The sequence below is a fragment of the Haemaphysalis longicornis genome, unplaced genomic scaffold, assembly GCF_048455015.1.
Source record: "Haemaphysalis longicornis isolate Haplotype H1 unplaced genomic scaffold, Haemaphysalis longicornis Haplotype H1 scaffold_2, whole genome shotgun sequence".
NCBI classification, from domain to species: domain Eukaryota; kingdom Metazoa; phylum Arthropoda; class Arachnida; order Ixodida; family Ixodidae; genus Haemaphysalis; species Haemaphysalis longicornis.
In genome coordinates, this window is record NW_027526295.1 from 86,577,302 (window position 1) to 86,601,400 (window position 24,099).

Genomic DNA, 24,099 nt, shown 5'->3' on the forward strand with positions numbered 1-24,099 from the left:
CGATATTTTTGCATATGATGACTACTACTACGACAGTGCAAAGCATCGACGGAACATGTAAACCGACAATTTCAAACTTCTACAAACGTGTGCTGCGGGGTTCTTCAGCGTTCGCGTAGGAAGAAATCCTGCAGCATCACTATGGCTCAATCCTTGCATGACTCAATGCAGTGAAAGAAGCTGAATGTCGGTGAAACATTAACATTATTCAACCTAATTAGCATCCCAGACACCAGACCCCGCAGCCAAATGGTTGAGAGCAAAGGTGTTCAAAAAGTTTCAAAAGCCAACGATTGTCCCCCTGTGCTCTCCATTACCCTTCGAGATGCATTATTGATTGTATGGTGTATTCGCCGGCGCTACAAAGACGATGAGGCACGCTGGAGTGGAGCGCTCCAGATTAATTTTGACCACCTGGGGATCTCTAATGTGTGCCGAAATCTTGAACATGCACGCACTTATGCTTTTCACCTCCAATTAAAAAAGTGGCCACCGCACACATTGGGCTTCATTGCAAAGTTGGTTGGCACGCACACGTTGTACATTCTTTTATCACTGATTCGTCATTCCTCTTTTGGGGTCTAACGACGACACCAAGCAAAACAAAATTGGTTCCAATCCACGCTTTAAAGGTGGTTATAAAGCAAAGCCGTAAACGACACCCACAACAATTGCCCTTGCCATCACTTGAATTCACAAACGTGGCAGTGCAAACAGTGAAACCACATATTCTGCCAGCCGTTATCTGGAATTCACGGGGGTGGCGTCCCGATTGCAGCAGTGTTGGCCACGGCCGGGCTAGAGCGCTGGACGCCGCCGCTGTAACCCGGCCGTGCGTCAGCAGAAAGAAAACTGTGACGAGCGTCTTTCTGAGGGTGAGACAGCGGAACCTCGTCATCCTGATGAGCTAGCTAGGGCCTACACCACCGCACGACACAAGCGCAGACACCGAAGCAATTCGGCATGTGAGATTAGTGATTCCCGTATATACCGATAACCAGTTTGCTTAGTAAGGTTGAGAATTGCAAGAAAGCTGAGGGAACTTTCATAATCGCTATTTATCAGATCCTGTTGATTCTTTTGCCTTGTGTAATGCCTGTTAAAACACAAACTTGTATTCAGTAATTCAGACAACAGAGTCCCATTCGTGGCAATCACTGCGCAAAAGGTAGCGTTTCTCTGGTGACCAGATGTCTGTAAAGGGGTCTGTACATTTTGTTTTCCTGCCCTCCAAACCAATCCTTAACGTATCTTTGGTGTATGGCCACTTAATTCCGTAGGGCCTGGGTTACCCAGGAGGTGCTGTCGAGCAGGTAAAAAAGTCCTGTGAAGGAAGCGCGCAATGTACGCGAAGCTGCACAAGAACAGGCCCAAACAACCATCGCTAAAGCAGATGACAAAGCCAACGGAATGGTCCTACCAACGTGCCCGCCGGGGCGCACAGCTCCGAAAGCAACTCCGGCGTTCGAAGTACGCTGGGTAATAGCGCGCTTTGCCGCTTCGTCGACACAGTGCTCCGTGAGTGAAAAGGGCCCTCCTCCACCTCAGCCACGTTGGGAGTGTCTTGTTCCGCACTCCACGAAGAAACCGTTGGCTGGTAGAGGCAGAAAGCTGTCTTTTAAAACTTGTCCGCGTTTCAAAACAACTACACATAACACTTGGCCGAGTTTCCAAGCATAACCAGGCATAATCTTAGTTGAACCAAAAATAAGTTAGGTGGGGCGGCCAGCTTTGCCCTTTGCCCATCTACGCGCCACTAGGGTAAAATTGGCCAGGAATCCAACCCGTGCCCTTGTGCTCGGCAGCGCAACGGCTTAGCCACTGAGCCACTGCGGCGGGTGTGTATCTTTTGGCCTACCAAAACTTCAATAGTATAGCAGCGCAGTGGTTCGCAGCCATGACTGCCCCAGGGACCCCTTCTTGGCTTACGAAACAGTGGGGACCCCACGATTGAGCTTATGTTGATCAGTGTCATTATGTCAAATAATTTGTACTTGTATCTACGAATCATTGAACACTTATATACTGCCTTAGGTAGGCCTTTTTATCTCTTGTCATAGCTGGCATGTTGTGCGGAAAGAAGGTGTTAAAATATGCGCTACGCAGAGAAACTAAACATACATGTAATGCAGCTAGGCCACCTTTTTGCATAGCAAGAAAGTTCTGGCAAAATCGAGAAAACAGTAGCAGGGGAAAAGTTTTGAACGAGGCTTCACGGACCCCTGAAGTGCTCTCGCGGACCCCCTTGGACCAGTCGTATAGGATGTTGCAGAGCACGACAACACTTGTTTGGTCAAATCTTTGGATTTATGTGACCAGTAAAGCTTGGTTACATGATTTAGCTTTCTAATAAAGTAAGGTACAACCTCAACACAGGATATAGTACTTATACCTGATTCAAATAGCGCAAGTTGATCAATTGGGAGTTTACAATTAATTGCTTTGTTTTCTAATTACATGTGCAGATTGGTCCAAATGTGGATTTGCCTGACGCAAAAAGGACGTGGGTGATGCGGAACACATCCTATGGAGAATTCTGCCTGAATCTGGCAACCCTACAGAAGCGGCTGTACAGGATGTGACGGGGCAGACCTTCTAAAGCATGGCACGGGCGATAGAGAAGACAGCATCTTTCGTGAATGTTGAACTTGAAAAAGTATGTGAACATCTATATTGTTATCGTGCGCATTTTGAAAAAATCAGTCAGGGTTATATTGTCGATTCATGTAATATTTGGAGCATATAAGATGTTTCCAACTGGCTGACACGCATGTTTGGAGTTGGTATTTTTACTGGGGAATAGGTATTTTTACAGAAAAAAACCCGTTCCCAGCTCTTCAACCTGAGTTCAGGCTGAGGGGTAGTTTCTAGTTGAAAATTGACAGGGGAGTTACGACATTTATGATTGTGGGAAACAACACGCTTGAAAAAAAACAGGACAACAAAAAGGGGCACAACACTTGTCCTGGCTCGAACTAGTGTTTATTAGGCAACAGAAAGAATGCGCATATACATGCAACTACGCACCTGCACAGAGGGAGAAGAAAATACTGATGCAGCTTTGCATAGGATAATGCGCTATAAAGAGAAGAGTCGGAAGAAAAAGTGTGTGGAGAGGGGCTGAGAAGTCACGTGAGCATATGGCCAACTAGCTTGGTTTTTTCTTTGGTGGGATGTAATCGACGTCTGGCTTACGCAGTCACCTTTATAGACAATAATTGCCTGGCTCTCCCTGGGCGCTGGCATTTTTCCGTGACCAATGTGCTGCCATGCAAGCGCTTTGTGGGGGAATGTGGGCACGCCAGCTGCCACTCCCACAGCGTGCCAACGCTCGTATCGTGGACTGCATATCGTGCGTCTCGTGTGGTTTGAACATTGGTAAGTGCCTTCCTATTTGATGTATCAAGACACAGTTAGCTTGTTCACCAGAGAGCACATTCAATGAAAACGAGAACTAATTCTTATGAAAGGCTTGACCCTGCTGCACAGATTGTGAATGCCGTGTGTGGCACGTTGTTTTCGGCAAAATCATGACTTGTGTGACTATTTTGTAGTGCCAGACTTTTTGATGACCACTGTGGTACCCGGGTTATTACAGTCGCTTGTTTTCTTTTTTAAATCCCACCTTCAAGTCACCATGCCCTGCGTGAAATTAACTATGTATGGAAGCTACCCATTCAAGCATGACTGCGCTGCTGTTGACTGCATTAACAACCAACACAACTGCAAAGTCTTCACGCAAGAACTAACCCTCAGAAATAAGCGTATAGATATCGTACCATGGTGCAAACACACTGAAGCATAAGGAAGAAAAGACACAGGGCTTGCATGTTTTTCCTTCCTTCTGTCTTTGTGTTTGCACTGTTGTACGAAATGAACTTACACCAACTCCCCCAATTCACTACTTTACCCGGGCATATACATGTGCGAAGTGTATAAATTTTATGGAGGCTTGCAGCGCTGCGCAAATGGGTCTTCATGTTGAACCGAAAGTACTTCCTATCCAGCAGCTTGGCATGAGCAGCAAAAAGGAAAAAGAAAAGGTGTGGCACGCCAGTTTAGAAAGCCCGTTTATTGACCTCCATGACGCTTGAGGTCAGAAACCCCGGTTTTCTAGAGGTTAGCTTCTAGAAGTCAACAGCGGCTCTTTCACGTTCGAACGGATGGCCTCTGTGCATGTGAATGTCTCTCTGAGCACGGGACTTGAACGTGGGAATTAAAAAGACGGAAAGTAGCTGTAAACACCTGGGTATAACAATGCACATTAGAAAGACTGGCACTACAAATTGTGGGCTAAAGTAAGGGATAGCAGAGGACCCCGGGTAGCTTAATAGAGAAAGTGCTACGCGCCGTACACTAGCCCTCAGGAATCCGAAGACTCGCGCACGGGTTCGGGTTCTCAGAGGCTTTATTGCCTGGCAGATACAAGACATATACCAGACAACATGCCTATCGCTTGTGGGGAGACAGTGGCTTCGTTCGCTCGCTCAAGCTGAGGGACCCAGACCTCGATAACCGTCATCACGGCTGCAGGAGCAAAGGAGGCATCTGTGCCACCGATCAGGGCAGAATCTCAGCAGAGTCCGTGGAACAAACTGGGTTCCCGTCATCTGGGCATAGCCAACCGATTCCGACCAAATCGCCCAGTCGATTCCCGCCGGAGCGCTCGTTCGTCCTGCAGGTCAGCATGGTGGCGAGAGCAGGTCTTCCCCTGGTCGAGGAGAGGGTGGCGCGAAAGAAGGCGACAAACTGGTCCTCCTTCCCCCGCGCCCTCCCGCACAGATTCACAGCGAGCCGGTTTGGCGCGTCGCATGGGGTCACGAAGAGGTCATGGTTCCCGCGATGCGCCGGCTGCCCAAAATGACGGCTCCCGGTTCGCGAAAGCATGTGCCGGCGAGGCGTAGGGAAACACGGGTCCCCACAAAATCGAACCACACAGTTCGTGATTTTGACGAGAACGCGCAACACCGTTCATTCACGACATGCGACTCGCTGTGACACACTGCATCTGTGTGCAGTGTGGTCAAGCCTGGCATAAGAATTAGTTCTCGTTTTCGTTGAATGTGCTTTTAGGCAGTAAGCTGTGGCATGATTACACATCAAATGAAAAGGCATTTACACATTTTCACGCCTAATGAGACGCACAAAATGCATTCCAACGTGAGCGGTGGCATTCGGCTGGCGCAGCGGCTGGTCTGCCCGCAGTACCCAGAGGAAGCAGCCGGACGGTGCAGCCCAAGAAGTGCCGGAATATTTTGGTTTATAAAGGTTAATGTTGAAGGCTTCTACAATATTCCTAAGTATCCGATTTCTATGCTCGAAGAGCCCCTGGTTATCGCCGAATCGAGGTTTGCATGCACACTTTTCTTCACTGTGCGGGTAAACTTGCATACGTGTGATGTTTTATCGTCTGTGGGTGCTCTTCTTTTGAACAGCTCCCATCTGCCTCGCGTACACTGTTATGCAAGAGAGCAGTATCTGGTAAACGACACGCATTTTACAAGGCACAAAAGCACGCGTGTGCTTGACTTTGGAAGTTGTAAAACTGGCGTTATGTGGACGCTTTTTGTTCACCAACGAACAAAGCGTGCCTATTTTGTCCTTAGCTGAGAAAAGGATTTGCACACCATATTGAGACCCAACATTTTTCAGCCCATGTGCCATCTTGTGAATGTAGGGCATGACCGCACAATCACGAGTTCCTTTGCGGAGTTGTCTTGGCGTACATGCACAAAACGGCACGCAGGCAAAAAATGTGGGATCCATATATGGTATGCAAGCCTTTTCCTCAGTTAAGAACAAAAAAGGCCGGCTCTATTTATTTTATTGGTGAACAACAAAAAAACCTTCACATGGTGTAAACGCGTGTGCTTTTTGCCTTGTAAAATGTGTGCCGTTCACCCAATACCGCTGTCATGTGAAGGAGAGCGTATGGGGCAGATGGGGCCCTTCCTAAATGTAAGACTAGAAGCACACTCAGGGACCATAAAAGATCGCACGTACGCAATTTTACCTGCAACTTGCAAAACGTCTGGTTGCAAACGCTGTTTGGATGATAGCAAGGGGCACTTCTAGCATAGAAATGGAATGGTTAGGGAGATACTAGAAGCGTTTTACGCGAACATTTAAAAAGCTGACTGCGTAAGCCACACCTTGATTACGCTCCACAAAAAAGAAGCCAAGATTGTCGGCCATATGCTCAAGTAATTTGTAAGACCCCTCTACAAACGCTTTATCCTGTGTTTTCTCGTTTTTCAGCGCAATATTGTTTGCAGAGATGCATCAATATTTTCTCCTCCCTCTGCGCATGCGCGCAGCTGCGTGCGTTTTTCCATTTTGCTAATAGAGGTTGCGGGTCAACGCTTGTGTTAGGTTTCTTACTGTTATCCCATTCCTTTCCACGCCCTGTGGTTTCAGTATGGTAATGAAAGGCAGAAAATAATTTGGGTGAGAACCATATTTACCCGTAGTTTTTTTTATGTCAATGGTTTTCACTCGTTCATCCTTAGAACAGGCTGAGTTCATATATCAGAAATAGAAGGCGACTTAAAATGTTAATAAGCAGGAGAGAAAACGTTTTATTGAGAACAAAAAATGGAAGGTCTGTGTGAGTTTCCTTTACCAGATATGTGGCCTGCCTTCTACTTTCAGAATCCCCTGGTGAAATGTGCGTTAACTAAGCCCTCAAGTACCTGTGGAGGTTATTTACAAGGGTGAGCCGCCGTGAAAAGGGGGTCTGTGCACAATAAAATAAAGCTATGGTGTGAGCGGATGGTTTGGCATTACTTCTTCCACATTAGGCAGCAAAAGCGTCCCGGCAGCCACGCATACATCTATGCATATTCTGTCAAGACGGCTGCCATTCCAGAAAAATTCACGACACAATGTTCTCCCTGTGACGCCTATGCCCACTAGACGGGTATGCCACCATCTGTACCACCATGCCCCTCAATAGCGGCGTGCCCGATAGTGCCCGCCATTTGGCACGGCGGTGTCTCCACTACAATAATCCACTATTTTGACCGGCAGCAGCTTCCTCTCTACCTGGCGTGGCGGGATTACGGATAGGACCAAATAAAAACCGCAAACACTCTGTGTAGCTTCTGAACAGAACCTCTCGTCACGGAGAGCACCTGAAGGACATAGAACACTTTGGCTACAAGAAATAAGTTGCACACATTAGCTCGTGCAAACATGGGCAAATCCTTCCCACCTCACCTGGTTGTCTGAACTTTTGTGCGCTCTGTTACCAGCGTCCAAAATTCGGTAGGCTGCCTGTAGTTATTGAGTGGTACGCCAAAGTATTTGGCCGGAGTTAACGTCCACTGCATATTTTCAAAAATCTGAGGCGTGTCTTCCCACTCCCTGTGCACAAAACCTAGTGAATTTTTCCGGCTTATAGCACTACCCGTACATTTACAAAACTTGCCAGCTTCTTTCACAGCCTCTCCAACAATTTTTTTGTCGCAGCAGACTGTGGTTATGTCATCCGCATATGCGAATACGCTTACTGCGCTATCAAAGAACGGATAACCACTTATTTTTCCACTGTTCTTAATCTTTAAACAAAATGGTTCCAAGTAGATGGTAAGCAACAGAGCACTCAAAGGGCAGCCTTGCTTAACCAACAATAGAAGCGGAATACCTGGCGTAACTTGCTTATTTACAATTAGACTAGCCAAGCAATCCCGATAACACATTTTCACCGCATCCAGTATCACAGCACCCACATTCACGTACTACAAAATACAAAACAAAATTTTATGTGCAACATGGTGAAACGCTTATTCAAGATCGATTCGAAGCATTGCCACGTGTCCATTCCCCGCATCGCAACACTCTAGGATGCTTCTCATTGTATGTATATTAGTGAAAATTGTTCTTCCTTTAATCCCGCCGGTTTGGTGCGGGCCAACAATGATATTCATTACTGTTTGCAATCGTTTAGCCAACACCTTCATGTATATTTTATAATCAACATTTGTGAGACTAATTGGGCGGTAAGAAATTACAGAGAGTAATTGAACAGAATCCTCGGTTTTTGGTACATAAACAATGTGTGTCCTGCAAAAGGAGGGGGCATCCGGTTTACTTTATATCAATGGAACTACAATCAACGTAAAACCGTGGCGATTTCGCTTCTGAACATTTTGTAAATGGTAGCCCCCAAGCCATTATGCCCGGGCGATTTTCCTGCGGTTAGTTCATCTATTGTCTGTTCAATTTCACTTATACTGATCGGAGCCTCGAGCTCCGCCTTGACGTCACCATCAAGTTTGGTCATAAGAGGCTCGATTTAAGTTTTAAAACCCTCTTCAACGTGCAGTTTTCTACCAAACAGATTAATATAGCAGTCAACAAACGCACCTGCTATTTGCGCTGGGTCTGTAGTGAGCTTATTTTGATGACAAGTCTGCTTGATTTCTTTCTTGACAGCATAGCTCTTTTCGTCACTAAGCGATCGCTTAGTAGGGCCTTCACCCATTCACAAACGTTCCGATCGACCTCGAACAACTGCAGCAGCATATCTATTTTGATCTATAATCTCGAGCTTCCCTTTTACTTCCCTTATTTGTTTGTAGAAAGTCCTGGGGTTGTAGCCATCACTACTTATTAAAACTGTAATTCACGTTTGAGCTCGCTTTCATTTTTCCTTTATTGTTGCCGCAAGAAGCACCCTCTTTCCATAGCAAGCATTTTAACACCGCTTTTAAACTGTTGTCATGGCTGCCCGCAGGGGCACCTTGCGTTTCAAGGTGACGGTAGTGGCGACACCGCGGACCCCGAGCCCATGTGGGTTGGACCCACCCACGCCCTCGGCTGTGCGTGGCTTTGCCGTGTCCGGGGAAAAGGGCATCCTGGTGGTTGAGCCAAAGCCAGGGTTGTTTTGGACCTTCATGGCCCCCTGGCAGAGGCAACACACCACTTCGGCCCCCGCTTCCCGTAGACGGTGCCCCCAGTCTGACCCGACCTGGGGGGAATCAGCCAGTCGCCTTTTCCTGTCTTCTTCTTCATTCTTTTGCTTTCCTATCGTCTTTCCTAACCCTGTCCTGTCATCTCCTTTCTTCTTTGCTTCCATGCTTCTCCAGGCGGCGAGGGTTAACCCTGTGCAAAGACATCACTCTTGCTTTCAAGCATAGGGTTATAGTGGCAAGGTACGGTTAGCGTGTGCTGAAAAAGCCACGTTCTCTTGTTGGGCTCTCTGGTGGGCGACCGGCCTTGCCACCGAACACATACTTGTTGTATGGCATCTTCAAATTTCTTTTCCATGAATCGCTCTCTTAAAATGGGGCGCACCGCGGCAACCACCTTCGAATTTTTTCTCTCAAAGAAGCAAGAGTGTTTTCCACGCTTTCACGTGATGCACTCGGAAAATGAGAACACAACAATGAGAAAGATGTCTCCATTTCTTGTGTCCAAATGTCTGTCGAACCTCATTGGGGCTGGCTACAAGACACAAAAGATGTCCAATGGCGACCTGCTGATTGAAGTAAAGATAAGACTCAATGTGACAAGCTCCTCAAAGTTTACAAAATTGGTGACACCGCTGTTACTGTCAGTCCTCACCGCTACATGAACACCGTGCGTGGTGTTATAAGTGAAGCAGACCTCCTAGACCTTACTGAAAATGAACTTCTTGAAGGCTTCCATAAGCAAAATGTCGTCAAAGTTCAGCGGATAGTAATGCGCCGTGAAAACAAAGAAATCCCTACCAAACACATTGTTCTCACCTTTGGAACAACGGTTCTCCCGGAGACCGTAGAAGCTGGCTACGTAAAAATCCGAGTCAGACCTTACATCCCCAACCCGCGCCGGTGCTATACTTGTCAGAAATTCGGCCACGGATCACAGAGTTGCAGGGGTAAGCAGACATGTGCAAAATGCAGCAAAACCGTCCATGTGTCGGAAAGCTGCACTGCCCCACCACACTGTGTCAACTGCAGCGGTGACCATGCTGCATACTCACGCTCATGCCAGCAATGGAAAAAAGAAAAAGAAATCATTGCGTTGAAAGTAAAAGAAAACTTCTCTTACCCCGAAGCACGCAGGCGTCTTGCTATCACGCATAAGATAGCATACGCCGACGTGGCGCGTGAGGGGGCGGCGCCACGTGCGGCAACTGTCCAATCAGGGACCTCGTTGAGAGGGCCTGAGGAGACATCTTCAGCCCCCCAGGTGCAAACAGCGACACCTGCTGCACCTCAAGGAAATGGTGGCCCGAAAACGGCCAATGTGTCAGCTGCAGCCTCGCGGTCTGCACAGCTGACTAACACCACTGGGACGGTCGTAACCTCACAGGAGAACTGGAGGCCAGCCAAGGCCCCAGGTCTCAAACCGTCAACAAAGAATCCTTCTTTGGAGGCTATGGACACAAGTGAGCCATCCTCTGCGTCAATCACGCCGAAGGATCGCGACAAACCCCTGGAGCGTACGAACTCACAGGAACTGATAAAAAAAGCAGAGCTTCCTAAGGTGTCTCCTACTGGAAAAGGCTCTGGCAGCTAACAAGCTGAGCCTGTCTTTAGTTACAAACTTCTCAATATTAGCAATGGCTTTTTGTAGTGTACTGCAGTGGAACTGCAGGGGGCTTCTGAAAAACTTGGATGATGTTAAAGAGCTGCTCTGGGAGCATGCACCTCTGGCAGTGTGTCTCCAAGAAACTCACTTAAGCAGCAAACACAAAGATGTTTTACCCCAGTACATCACATACAGAAAGGACAGGCAAAACACCAACCATTCATCGGGTGGTGTGGCTATTATCCTTCATAGGTCAACCACAGCTAAGGAAGTTAAACTCAGGACTGAACTAGAGGCTGTAGCTGTGAGAGTTATATGGTTGCAGCGACTAATAACAATTTTCTCCATTTACATTCCCCCAGACAAGCGACTACAGAAATATGAATTTGAAAATGTAATGGACCAGCTCCCAGAGCCGTACATAATAGCAGGAGACTACAATGCCCATCATCCTCTCTGGGGCTGTGAAAACTACGATTCAAGAGGGCGAATGATAGAAAAATTACTAGTCTCCACTAGAGCTTGCATATTGAACAAAAAGAAGCCCACATACTTTAGTCCCACGCACAAAACATCCTCATCAGTTGACTTAGCTCTCTGCACTGCTAATCTCTTCCCACTACTGGACTGGCACGTCGTGGATGACCCTTATGGAAGCGACCACTTTCCAATCGTGCTGAAAGAAAAGGTAGTGTCGACACATGGGCAGAACAGTGTACCGCGATGGAGGATGGAGTCTGCGGACTGGAAAAAGTTTCGACAGCTCACCTGTCTTCCACGTGACTATCTAGATTCACTGGACATCGACAGCGCACTTTCCTTTATCGAAAAGCACATAATTGAAGCAGCTAGTGAATGTATCCCACAAAGTTCTGGTAATCCAAAAAGAAATCCGATTCCTTGGTGGAATGAGGACTGCCAAAGTGCTAGGAAAAAACAAAATGCAGCATGGCGCCTTTTCCGTAACTCTCCCACGACTGAAAACTACATAAACTTCAAACGCATCAAATCCCAATCGAGGAGAGTGAGACGGATAGCAAAAAGTGAGAGTTGGGAGAAGTACATAGAGGGCATTAACTCCTACACCGACCAAAATAAAGTATGGAATAGGATACGCAAGCTGCAAGGGCAGCAGACTTGTCCCCGCCCTCTAGTTGATAATGCTGGTGGCACTCTGGAAGATCAGGCGGATGCATTGGGAGCATACTTTGAGTCGGTTTCTAGTGCAGCGCACTACTCAGCCAAGTTTCTTAAATTGAAACGTCGAGAAGAAAAACTGCAACTTCATCGTAAATCACCTCCAAGTGAGGCATATAATTCTGAGTTTTCTATTGCTGAGTTCGAAGCTTGCCTAAACACACTTGGTAAAGCAGCACCTGGACCTGATAATATTCACTATGAAATGATCAAGAACTTGCACCCAGAAATTCAACTTGCATTACTATCACTTTTTAATAGGATATGGAACAATGGATATATCCCTCCAAGGCTGAAAGAGGCCATTGTTGTTTCAGTATTGAAGGAAGGGAAGGACCCAGCAGTTGCATCGAGCTACAGACCTATAGCTCTGACTAGCTGTTTGTGCAAAGTATTTGAAAAAAATGATCAACCGAAGATTAATGCATTTTCTAGAAGCAGACAGGCTCCTGGATCCATTCCAGTGTGGCTTTCGGGAACAAAAATCCACGCTTGACCAACTTGTGCGCTTGGAGTCCCAAATAAGTTATGCGTTCGCGCATAAACAGTATTTTCTGTCTGTATTCTTTGACCTTGAAAAGGCCTATGATACTACTTGTCGGTTTGGTATATTGAGAGATCTTTGTGCCCTTGGGATACAAGGAAATATGCTAAAAACAATTGAAAGCTACCTCTCTGATAGGACATTTCGTGTAAGGATAGACAGTACTCTGTCTAAACCATTCACACAAGAGACAGGGGTGCCGCAGGGAGGTGTGCTGAGCTGCACACTTTTCATTGTGAAAATGAATTCCTTACGCACTGTACTTCCGCCAACCATGTTTTACTCAGAGTATGTTGACGATGTGCAGATCGGCTTCAAGTCCTGCAATCTCTCTTTTTGTGAACGCCAAATTCAGCTGTCAGTGAATAAGCTCTCCAAATGGGCAGATGAGAATGGCTTCAAGTTTAACCCCTCAAAAAGTGCGTGTGTGCTGTTCTCGAAAAAAGGGGCATTGCCCCTGCACCAGAAATCTACTTAAATGAACAGCTGCTTCCTGTTAAAACAGAACATAAGTTTCTCGGATTGATTTTCGACTCGAGACTCTCGTTCACCCCCCCCCCACCTGAAGCATCTGAAACTGAAGTGTTTGAAGGCAATGAATGTGCTTAAGATACTAGCACACATAAAATGGGGCACTGACAAGAAGTGTCTACTACACCTGTACAAAAGTCTTGTTTTGTCCGGCCTAGATTATGGATGTGTAGTTTATGGGTCAGCCTCTACCACTGCACTGAAAATGCTTGATCCTACCCACAATCTGGGAATCAGGTTGGCCACAGGGGCCTTACGCACTAGTCCAGTACTGAGCCTCTATGCTGAATCAGACTGTTGGTCTCTGGAGTACCAGCGAACTTTTATTGGTATTATTTATGCCCTGAAGGTTACGTCAGAGCCCGAGCACCCGTGTGACTCCCTGATTAGAGATAACTCAAGAATGCTGCTCTTTTCAAATCGACCTTCCTTAGCGCAACCGTTTCCTCTGCTGATCAATTCCATCTCTACAAAACTATCCATCTCGTTTGATGACACCCACAAAATGACCCCAGATGAATGCGTGGCACCCTGGGATACAAGCATCATATCATGCGACACCTCATTTAGACAAGTAGACAGGAAAGGCTCACTATTGGAAGTCAAACAGCACTTCGCATACCTCCAAGACAAGTACAAGGCTGCTCAGTTTTTCACTGATGCATCGAAAACCAAATCGGCTGTGGCCTGTGCAGTTGTTGGACAGCACTTTCAATAGCAAAAACAATGCATAAAAACACAACCATATTTACAGCAGAAGCACACGGAGTATATCTGGCTGTAGACCACATTATCACAAGCAAAACACAAAAGTCTGTTATCTTCACAGACTCACTCAGCGTTGTCACGGCCCTGTCCACAGGAAAGGGCACCAAGAATCCCACATCTACTGCCCTTCTTAAAGCTCTGTACAAAGCACACCAACTAAATTTACAAATTATAGTGTGCTGGGTTCCTGGCCATTGTGGCATAGCTGGCAACGAGGAAGCCGACCAGGCTGCTTCCAGAGCAGCTGAAAGAACCAGTATTGACATCACGCAAGTACCTTACCTGGATATGAAACCAGCAGTAAAACACATACTCCTTCAGCTCTGGCAGAAAGAATGGGACGGAGAAGTAAACAACAAGCTTCACTTGGTACAACCTATAATCGGCCGATCAGCTGCCAGGGAAAAAAACAGGGCCTTTGAGGTCTGGCGATGCAGACTACAAATAGGACACACACATGGCACGCATTCCTACCTCCTGACTGGTGACCAGCCGCCAAACTGTGCCAGATGTGGCGAGGTTCTTTCAGTCCTCCATGTTTTGGTTGAGTGCTCGGCCATGGAACCAGAAAGGAGACGCTATTTCCCGGAAATGTACCGTAAGAATATGCCACGGCACATTGCAATGTTTTTATCAGACTGTCCTGTGTTGGAGTTCACCAGAGTTTTAGAATACCTTGGTGATATCGGTTTTTTAAAGCAGGTTTGTTTTAGAAAGTAGCATTCTCGTCCACCTCATTACCTTGTTCATCCGTAGGGTTCTAATTATCATGGCCCTATACACCGTTAGCTCATTCCATGCCTCATCACACTCCTCACACATCTTTTGGATCCGGCCCTTTACACCGAAGTAATTTTATGCACTATTTGCACTCATTTCATCAGCACATTTTTACCTCATTGTAGCAATGGCGCTCTTGGCTTTAGATGCCCTTGCGCCAAAAAACCCCACCAGAAGAAGAAGAAACTGTTGTCATGGCTCTATGAAGGTATTCCACTTTGTCTTGAAGAGTTTTTCTAAAAGGCCATTAACACCTATTAGAAAGCAATCATCCTCACATAGCTTATCATTAAACTTCCACAACTCCCAGGTAAAGCGAGGGTGTTTTGGTTTACTTCCCAGGGTAAAATATACCAGACCAGCATGACAGGCATGACTTCATATTCGCCACACATTGGTACCAATTCTGCTGATACCTACGCTCTATCTAGCCTAGCGTGACTTGCATGCGGATTGTGCGTGTACCGCGGTGATTTACCGCAGGACATAATGGCACCAACATCTTCTATTCCATGTTCTTGAATCAGCTCATTAAGATGACGGGCGCTAGGATCACGAATTGGTTTGTTTTTAAAATTTTAAATCTGTCCTCGGCATAGCAAACACAGTTAAAGTCCTCCCCAGCAACACGATAAACATTTCACACTTCAGGTATGGGTCAATGCGTTCGAAAAAGCTCCTTCGCTCATTTTCGTCGATCGGTGCATACACACACATTACACGCCACTGCTTATATGAAAAATCGCAAACGACAAAGCGGCCCGTTTCGCCAACTGCCTCCTCTACGATTCCCACCGTTTTACGAAGGAAAATTGCACATCCTCCAGAATGGCCATTGGCATGACACACACATACATTGTAGCTTGCTGAAAAGGGCTGTACATCCGGTCGGTTTGTTCTTGACTCTCAGTCTTAATCTCTTGTAGAGCTATAACATCGAATTCCTGTTCCATGAACAGGCGACTAAGTTTATACTGTCGGCGTTTTGCAGACAGCCCTCGGAAATTAAGGGTACCAATGCGTAATACTGTTCCTGTCGCAGTTGTCATTTACAAGCAAGAACAAATGAACATAACAGTACATACAAACTTTTCGGCAAGTGATTGAGTACAATGGAGTGCCAATGCAATGCTGGGAAAAAAAGAAGGGGGTAGGAAGGAGGACGGGACATGATTCACACACACAGCACATTCTCCTTCTGAACGTGGGTCAAACAGCCTTTCGTGTCGCCGCAATTGCTCTCATCCCTGAGTCAACGTTCACCTGGGTTCTGTTGCCGCCAGGTTCTTCCTCGTCGCAGTAATGGGCTTTTTGCGGTATGGCGAGCGACGCATGGGAGCCGCTTTAAGTGGCGGCTCATCCGGGTTGGCAGAAACTCCAGTACTGGTCTGGTCGTCGCTGTCATCACGCTGGCGCTTCGGTAGCGTGCTGGTGCTGTCCATGTCTTCCGCTATCTCTTCCTCAGGGTAGGAGACCGGGGCACAGGATGCACTTTTATACCCTCACAAGCACCTGTGGGCGTGGCCTTCTCCTCGGATTGGACGGCAGGTTTTCCCTGCACAACACTGTTGTGCCCAGACTCCTCAGCTGCAAGTACAGTCTCTTGCCCGTGCACCGCGCCAGACGCTTTTTTATCGGAATCACCATCCGCAGTATTGCCCGTCGCATCAGCCGCCACGGTTACCGCCTCCATGCCTCCACCGTTAGCGGCTTCTTCGGCATCCACTTCGTCTATGAGACATTCCGAAATATTGTTGCCGCCTACAGCACCAGCGACAGTGGCGTGTGTTTTCACACAAGCACTCCCGTTGTGCCCGAAGCGACGGCACTGGGAACAGCGCGGCACTCGGCACTCTCGACGAACATGGCCGGCGTTCTGGCACCACAGACAGACAGGCGGCCTACCTGGGACTACGAGGAGCGCAAGGTCACAGGCGACACGCAGTTGGTGTGGAAGGTCATAGATGGAGACGCCAGCTTTCAGCTTCAGCGACACGGTGCATGTCGTCGAGCTTTTCTCGACATAGCCCTGTACTCGCCACTTTTCCTTCGCCCCATCGGTCACTCTCCCGTAAGGAGCAAACGCTGCCCGCACTGCGTCGTTTGGAACATTGTACAACACCCAGTGCAACTTCAAACGAACGTCTTGATGACCTGGGTCTATCCCGAGGCACCATCGCTCCTTCACAACGATGCTTGCGGGGGCCACCAGCTTCTTCACACCGTCTCCGTTCTTGAAAGTGACCGCCCAGCAGTGATTCATTTGGTATGCTCCCACAGCGATTACACCCAGAAGCAGGCCCAAACAAAGGAGCTGTCTCGGACGTCATCGACGCGGTATGGCCGTGCGCTTGGGTCGGCCTGCAGAAATACCGTAATAAATGCGAATGCATTTATTAGCCGGGGGTTGTCTTGCTCCGTTGGCCGGCGTGCGCTTGCATTCCTTCAGCGCAAGGGCACGTGAGCGCGCGCCTCGTAGTTCTGCCTTCGTCGTCGTCGCCGTCGTAAATGCGGATGCATTTCTTAGTCGGGGGTTGTCATACTCCGTCGGCGTGCGCCCGCAGGTGTTATCTCTCTGCCGAGCCGGTGGTGTGGACGTGTTCGTCAAGCGCTACTTGCCCTTCAGCGAAGAACTGCGACAACAACGACAGGCGTCACTCCTCGTCCTCGATCGCAGTGTCTGCCCGAGTGCTACTGCTGTGGCTGATGACGCCGTCAACGAGTACTACTTTGCTCGAAGCGGCAAGGACGACGAGTACTGCGGTGTTAGTCTCGTGCCTAATGTGTATTGGAAATTGATATCGCACGCCGTTGTCACGTCTCCCGTTCGAGACACGTCTCCGTACAAAGACTTGTACTCCCTTACCTACACCGGAGACGGAGTCTTTGTGGTGACCGTGTACCTCGCGCCCAACCTCGCTCGAGATGCCGTCGCCGCGCAGCTGGACGCGGCTATGGAAAGTGTGCGCGTGCGCTCCAAACCCTCTGACCCCATAGTCTTGGTTGGAGACTTCAACGTTGACGTGCGCAAGAAGAGTGGCGAGTGGCTGGTCGAGTACATGCAGACCAGGCACTCTATGCATTGTCTCTCTGCCGGCTTCGACACGTGCCCCACTACCATTCACGGGAGTTGCATTGATCTGGTGTTTACGCGAAACTATGACGCGCGTATGCTTCTCAATGACCCTTTGACCGTGCACTTTAGCGATCACAAGGCAGTGACTGTGGCCGTCAGGTACAACGATAACACAAACAGGTGCTGATGAATAAATGATTACGTTCACACTCTCGTCATTAATTACGCCATTACTCGCAACACACTCATCGGTGCTCCCAATGCATTTGCAACACACTCATCGGTGCTCACCGGCATTTCTCCACGATTCCCTTCGGGGAGGTGCGGGGGAATTTTTTTAAAACTGTAGAACCTGTTGGCAATTGGGCAGAATTACTTGGTATTCCTGGGATGCAAAAGCGTCATTACTGTTACAGCGGCCCACCTGGGCTGCCAAAACCGCCCCTTGAAGGGAGCACGACATTCTGCGTCTGCACGCTAGCGCAGCTGACTTAGTACGTGAGAGTCAAACGGCTTACTCCCTCGCCTGTAACGGGAGGAGAACCTTAGGACCTCCCAATGTCCGTCCACGTCCATCCACGCGCTCACCACCATCATGCAAAAATGAAGCGAAATTCCGATGTCAGTAAGTGACGTGGATGTCATTTCGAGTCCCCGTACTCCGCACCCTCGCCATCATCCACGGAGTGGAGAGGATGCCATTTTTTTATTGTGGAACTTATCTTTACTCCCCCTTCTTCTGCTGATGTAGGAACCAGGGGAAATTGCTTCTTTCCCGAAGATTGTTTTTTAGAGAGAGAGAGAGAGCCCCAAGGCGTCAGCAGGAGTGGCCGTCGCATTTGAGACACTTATCCTCACCGCCTTAGACATCGTGGATGGGTTCCTATTGCTGCTGTCTGTGGTTTGGCTGTTCAGTGTGTAATACGCTTTAAAGGCGAAGCGCACCTTCTTGCTTCTCGAGGCGTTACTTCCGCTCAAGCCAAGTGTCCTGGTCCGTATAGTTCCGAAGGCCGCCACCAGCATTATGAAGCAGTCAGCTTTAACACGTTTGTTTATAATACCAAGTTATGCCTTCTTAAAATCTTACTAGCGCATCCTTATTTGAGAACCACCCCTACTAAAAAACCCAGTAGCAATGTTTCCTGCGTGTTCCTATTGTCCCATCAGCATATGTGTGTTGCAGAGATACCGTGTCAATGTCTTTTTATCTTTGTGCTGATAGCACCTTTTAATGCGTTAATCGTACTACAAGCTCTATTGTTTTAGCCCCAAATTTTTGCTTCGAAAAATTTATTTGTTTAATTTGTTCTAAATAAGAGCTGCCCTTCCAGTTCATGTGAGGCACTCACTGATGTACTACGGGCATTTTGTTTTATTTTAATGCTGTTAACTATTCTCCCACTGCTGCATTTCTACTGATGGTTTTCGTGCTAATCGCAGTACCTTATTATTTGAGGGTGTTAATGACATTTCATTGTCTTAATTTAATATTTGAGTTTCAGTGTTGTCAATTGATTTGGTGTATTTTCATTGGTGATTTTTTTTAATGTGTCCTAAATATGAGCTACTTCTCCTTCTGTCTGGATGTGGAGTAGGAACCGCTTTTTATACTGTGATATTTTATTTAGAAATAAATTGCTCTTTGTGGGAAATTGCAGAATGAACCGATTGTTGTGATACTTTCTTGGGAACTACAGTCTGAGCTCGTTTCTCCATCTTGACCATGTTTCAAAATAGCTTCTCCTTCTCTGGTTGCTTGTAACTGTCTACGGCACCATTGTGGGGAGGGGGTAGTATATATATAGTAGCCGGAGCGAAAATGCGCTGCCTCGCAGGAATTGCAGAATGCTCTTAGGGCGTAACGGGGTGCTTTCTAAGAGGGAGTAGTAGTACCATTCTGCAGTTTCCGGTAATGCCGCAGCCAATAGAGCTTATTCACGCGTAAAGGAAGTGACGGAACGCTGCCTTGGAGCTGGCATTGCTATTTCCATGCAGAGTTCAAGTACTTCGCCTCAAAAGCAGCAACTAAATCACTCGAGGAGTATTTTTTCTCTCGTTTTGACGGCCACGCGCCACTCCTGGGAAAAATAGCCCAATTCTTCAAAAAGGAGATGAAATATAGAGCAAACGTTTTTACTCACAGACAGAGTGCCCTGCACTCCTCGACTAAGAGTACTGCTTCAATGCAAGCTTACTCTCATTATCACCTTCGCGGCCGTCACTGCTGCCGCTGTATTGTCTGCTATGTTACGAGTTTATCGCGTGACTACAGAAAACAACGGCCTTGACTACCACTTGTATGATCCGGTAAATACAGTGAAACGATACGCCTGACAATCGCGGAGCGTACACGTGCCGCCAATTCACTTATTCGTCAACCTCGAACTGATTGATTGAATATTGGTTTTAACGGGCCGACAGTACACAGGCGACAAGGCGCGCCGTAGTGGACGACTCCGGGTTAATTTCGACCACCTGGTGATCTTTAACGTGCGCCGAAATCTCGCACACACGAGTGTTTCAAAGACGATAGTCTCTCTTTGGCTACTTAAACGCAGAAATTTTGGTCTTTATATATGTCTGTCTGTCTGACCATCTGTCTGTCTGTAACTCGATTCAGCCACCCGGCCAAAGTAAAATTCATACTGCGCAATAGTCTTATACACTAATATAGCCGGGTTTATATGTTCATACTTGTCAACTTTGTTGAACAAGAACAAGACATTAAGCAAATATAAGACAAGAAATTAGTACACAAGGGTCATTTACAGTTTTATAAAAAATTCATGGATGCTTGGTTTTCGATAGCAAATGACATTCTACATCTCCTGCAAAAACCCGCCCCCTGCTGTTGCCCGCAGCACCTCTTGGCGGCATGTAAAAAATAACGCGGCAGCAGCAAAGAAAAGTTCCAATAGCTATGTTTCACGCTCTGCTTCGAACGCACGTGGAGCACGGCAACGCGGCTCTATCAATTTTGAAGTCGGCCCCATCGATTAACGCGCGTGTCCGCAGTACTGGAGCGCGGGCGTCCAGGAACCCCGCCTGTAGGAGTAGATCGTGGGAAGTCGAAATCGCTTTGGGAAAACCTTTAGCGTGTTTACCTTGGGATGATCGCGACGGAACAGGAACATCATGAGAGGTGAGTGGGAAAGCAAAGGAGGGCATTTCCTTGGCAAATGTGTACAAAGACTATCGTCTTTTGACGACATTTGCAACGAAAGGGGCAGATACGCATTCAATTTTTGATTTTTGCCTCCATTAGAAAAGCCACCACCATGGCCGGATATCGAAATCGCGTTCTTCGGCGTAGCAGCAAAACGCCATACCCAATAAACCACGGCGGTGGGTGTCAAGCTCGAGCTCAATCAGCGCGTTAATGAATAAAAGAGTCAGTTTTCTTTGCTGTGCTTTCCTTGAATTTGATGATGCGAACCATTGGCTTACTAGGAGGAGTTTTAACAAATGCCATGCTTTTGCTCTTTGTAATGACAAGGCTTGTACTTATGTTTATTGATTGTAGGGTTTAACGCGCCGACGTAACGCAGGTGATGAGGCGTGCCGAAGTGGAGGGCTCCGGATTAATTTTGACCACCTGGGGATCTTTAACGTACGCCGAAATCTCGTACACACGGGCGTTTTTGCTTTGCGCCTCCATCGGGAAAGCGGCCGCCACGGCCGGGAATTGAACTCGTGACCTCGTGCTCAGCAACGCAACGCCTTAGGCACTGAGCCACCGCGGCGGGTTGTACTTATGTTATTGTTACGCCAAACAAATATTGTCTTCCTGCTATATTTGAATGAAGACTATATCTCTCTCTCTCTCTCTCAGAAATATTTGCTATATTATTGCAAACAGAAAAACAAATACGGGACGTTGTTTTTATCGGCCGTTATGGCTGAGTACGAAACCCTCACAACTATTTTTGTTTCGCTAGAGATCAGGCTTAAATCGCATGTCGTCTGCGCAACTCCGCCGGTTTCAAATTCAAAGGGATTTCACGTCGCCGAACTCCCGTGAAATTTTTCGCCCCATTTCATGCCTTTTTCGCAGCTACAGCAGATGGTATTTTTAACCTGTCACGTAGCATCACGTCACTTTTACGCTGGCTGAATTTGCAAATGTGTGACGTAGGCGTTCCCCCTAAGTGTTTATATTTCATCACGTCTTTTCAGCCAGTCACAGAGACGGCGTACCAAAGACAGGCCTGAATAACACATGCCTACATTGTCATGTCCGCTCCTTTTCGTTGAGTTTTTCATTGCCGGCCAAGAATTATGCGCTGTCAGTAGAGAGAAATACGGCAAAATTTGAAACTGGTGCAAGTGTACGCCACGAAACGTCAAACGTGCGAAAACACAGCCAATTTGTCAACCGGAAGCATGTGGACAAAACAGAGAGCCAATCACAAAAGACTACTCGCAAATTTGTAGTTCGCGTTGAATTTAGTCCGTCGAGAATACCGCCAAAACTATAGCCGCCGGGCGGTCGCCTCAGTTTCCTAAATGGCTTTGATTGAAAGTTGTAGTGGCTGTATGTTCGAACACAGTGCCACAAAAAAGCGAAAAATACTGTGTTACTGTAGACGGGGAAATTAAAACAGCTGTTTTGAAGCTAAGAAAAAAGGAAGTATTGCATATTTTTGCCGGAACAGTAGTGCCTATTATTCTGCAGTCCAAGCAGCAAGTGAACATAAATGTTAATATTTAGGGAGAAGCTCAATAAGAATCCTATTTTGTTAATTTTACTATTTGTTCAAACATTGAGTGTTTCGAAGAGGTTGGAAATGTTCTTCATTGTGCCTATGAAAACGTCGCATTCGTGGTGAACCTGTGCACCGACCGTCAGCTACTGTCTAACAAAACATGTCGCTGAGCAAGTTGGGTCATATTTGAAGAAAACGTAAACTCGGCGTCAAACAGTCGGTGAAGAAGACGAGATAGGACGGATACAGGTGCCGTATCTTTTGTATCTTAGCTTCGACGAAGTACGTTTCATTTGTTTTTTTCGTCAGCTACAACTTTCTTCGTGGCATATTACCCGATCAGTCATACGTTCCTTCGACTCAGGCATGACCAACGTTAGGTGCGACAGCACACTGCCTGTTCTTTCACCGAACGTCCCGTTGACACTACTCGAGGCTACCACGGAACAAGGAGGATTTGCCTACCTCGTAGCTCGTAGACGTGCTCATGCATACCGAAGAAAACAAATGCCAAAACCGCTAAGAATTCAATAGTCTTGCCAAACCCAAGCAAGAAGCTGTGCTCTTCCCATAACCGCACACGACGACGTGGAGTCCCAGGTGCAGTTTCTTCTCCAGTATACTTACTATAGTCGGTGAGAGCTTAAATCTGCAGAGGTGTTTCAAGAATCAACGAAATGCTCCGCTCACAGGCGTGATGCGGTCGCCCTGGAGACCTTCGCAATTCACATTGTAGTTTTTTAACCAAATCCTTGTTTGGGCTGTAAATAATCAGTACAAAGGAAGAAAAAATATCCGTATCGATTTATTGTTAAGTTATGAAGAAGTGTTTTATGGAAAAGTACGTATGTGAAACCACAAAACAAGAATCTGGATGGAAATGCGGTGCGGGACAAAAAATTCCAACCTTTTAAAAATATTTAGATTTGCGAAAATATAATTATTGCTTGTACGTTTTTTAGTTGACATTTTCGCAAAAAGCTGTTTTTTTTCTATTTGTCTTTAAAACCGTTCAGGTAACTTATGCGTGGAATAGTTACCCCCGTCTGATTTTGGCGCATTGGCGTATGTGTAGTGTGCCACCAACACCACTTCCAGCGCGCGTCATGTCTGCTTTCATCGGTTCTGCGAGTTCATTGTGTGGCTCTTCTTCCGTGATGCATGCCCACGGTGTGACGTTGGCATGCAATTCTTTCTTGCCTGGTGAGTCTGGTGGACCTTCGACCGCTATACCGAGAGTCATAAGCTAGAATAGCAAGACCGGCACCGTGTTCTGCAGCACTGCGCGGAAATTGATCTTCCACTTCTAGGAGTTCTGGCGGGTAATAGGACCGATAAGTACCGTCGAAGAAACTGCCGCATTTGTTACCGATTTGGTCGGAATTGGCTCGCGGAATATGTTTGTGATTACGAATGAGGCGCAAGCCACTGGTGGAGTTCTTTCAGTACTGCCTTGGAAATTCCAGCGGAATGCCTAGAAAAAGCGACTACACCCTCACGTTGAACGTGCTGAAGACTTGCCTGCACGACGTTTTTCGCCGCAGCGAGTCATCGATGGTGGCAAAGATCACAAAAGAGTTTTTGGAGTGTACAGCTGACCCGCTTTTGAAGACGTGGACTATACGCAGTTTTGCTTTGAGAGATCGGGTATAAGCGGAAGAAATGAAGCGGGAACTCTTCTGCTTGATCGCAAAGACATCCTGGATTGGTGGCAGGAGTACACGCGTGACACTCAGCGATGCCGAGTGGAACATCGGCAGATTTTCCACTTCGACGAGACCTGCGTGACGGCAGGACACATGAAGTGGACTGTGTTGACTGGCACCACTGTGACATTCTGTGCAGACGTCTTGAGGCGCGGCCTGACGACGGAACAGAAGCAGCCTTCAGGTAAAGCTTAGCTGGTCATAGTTATCCACATATGCAGCCAAGATGGCTGTCTTGATGTGTTTCGTGGCAAGAAGACGGGACTGCCGTGA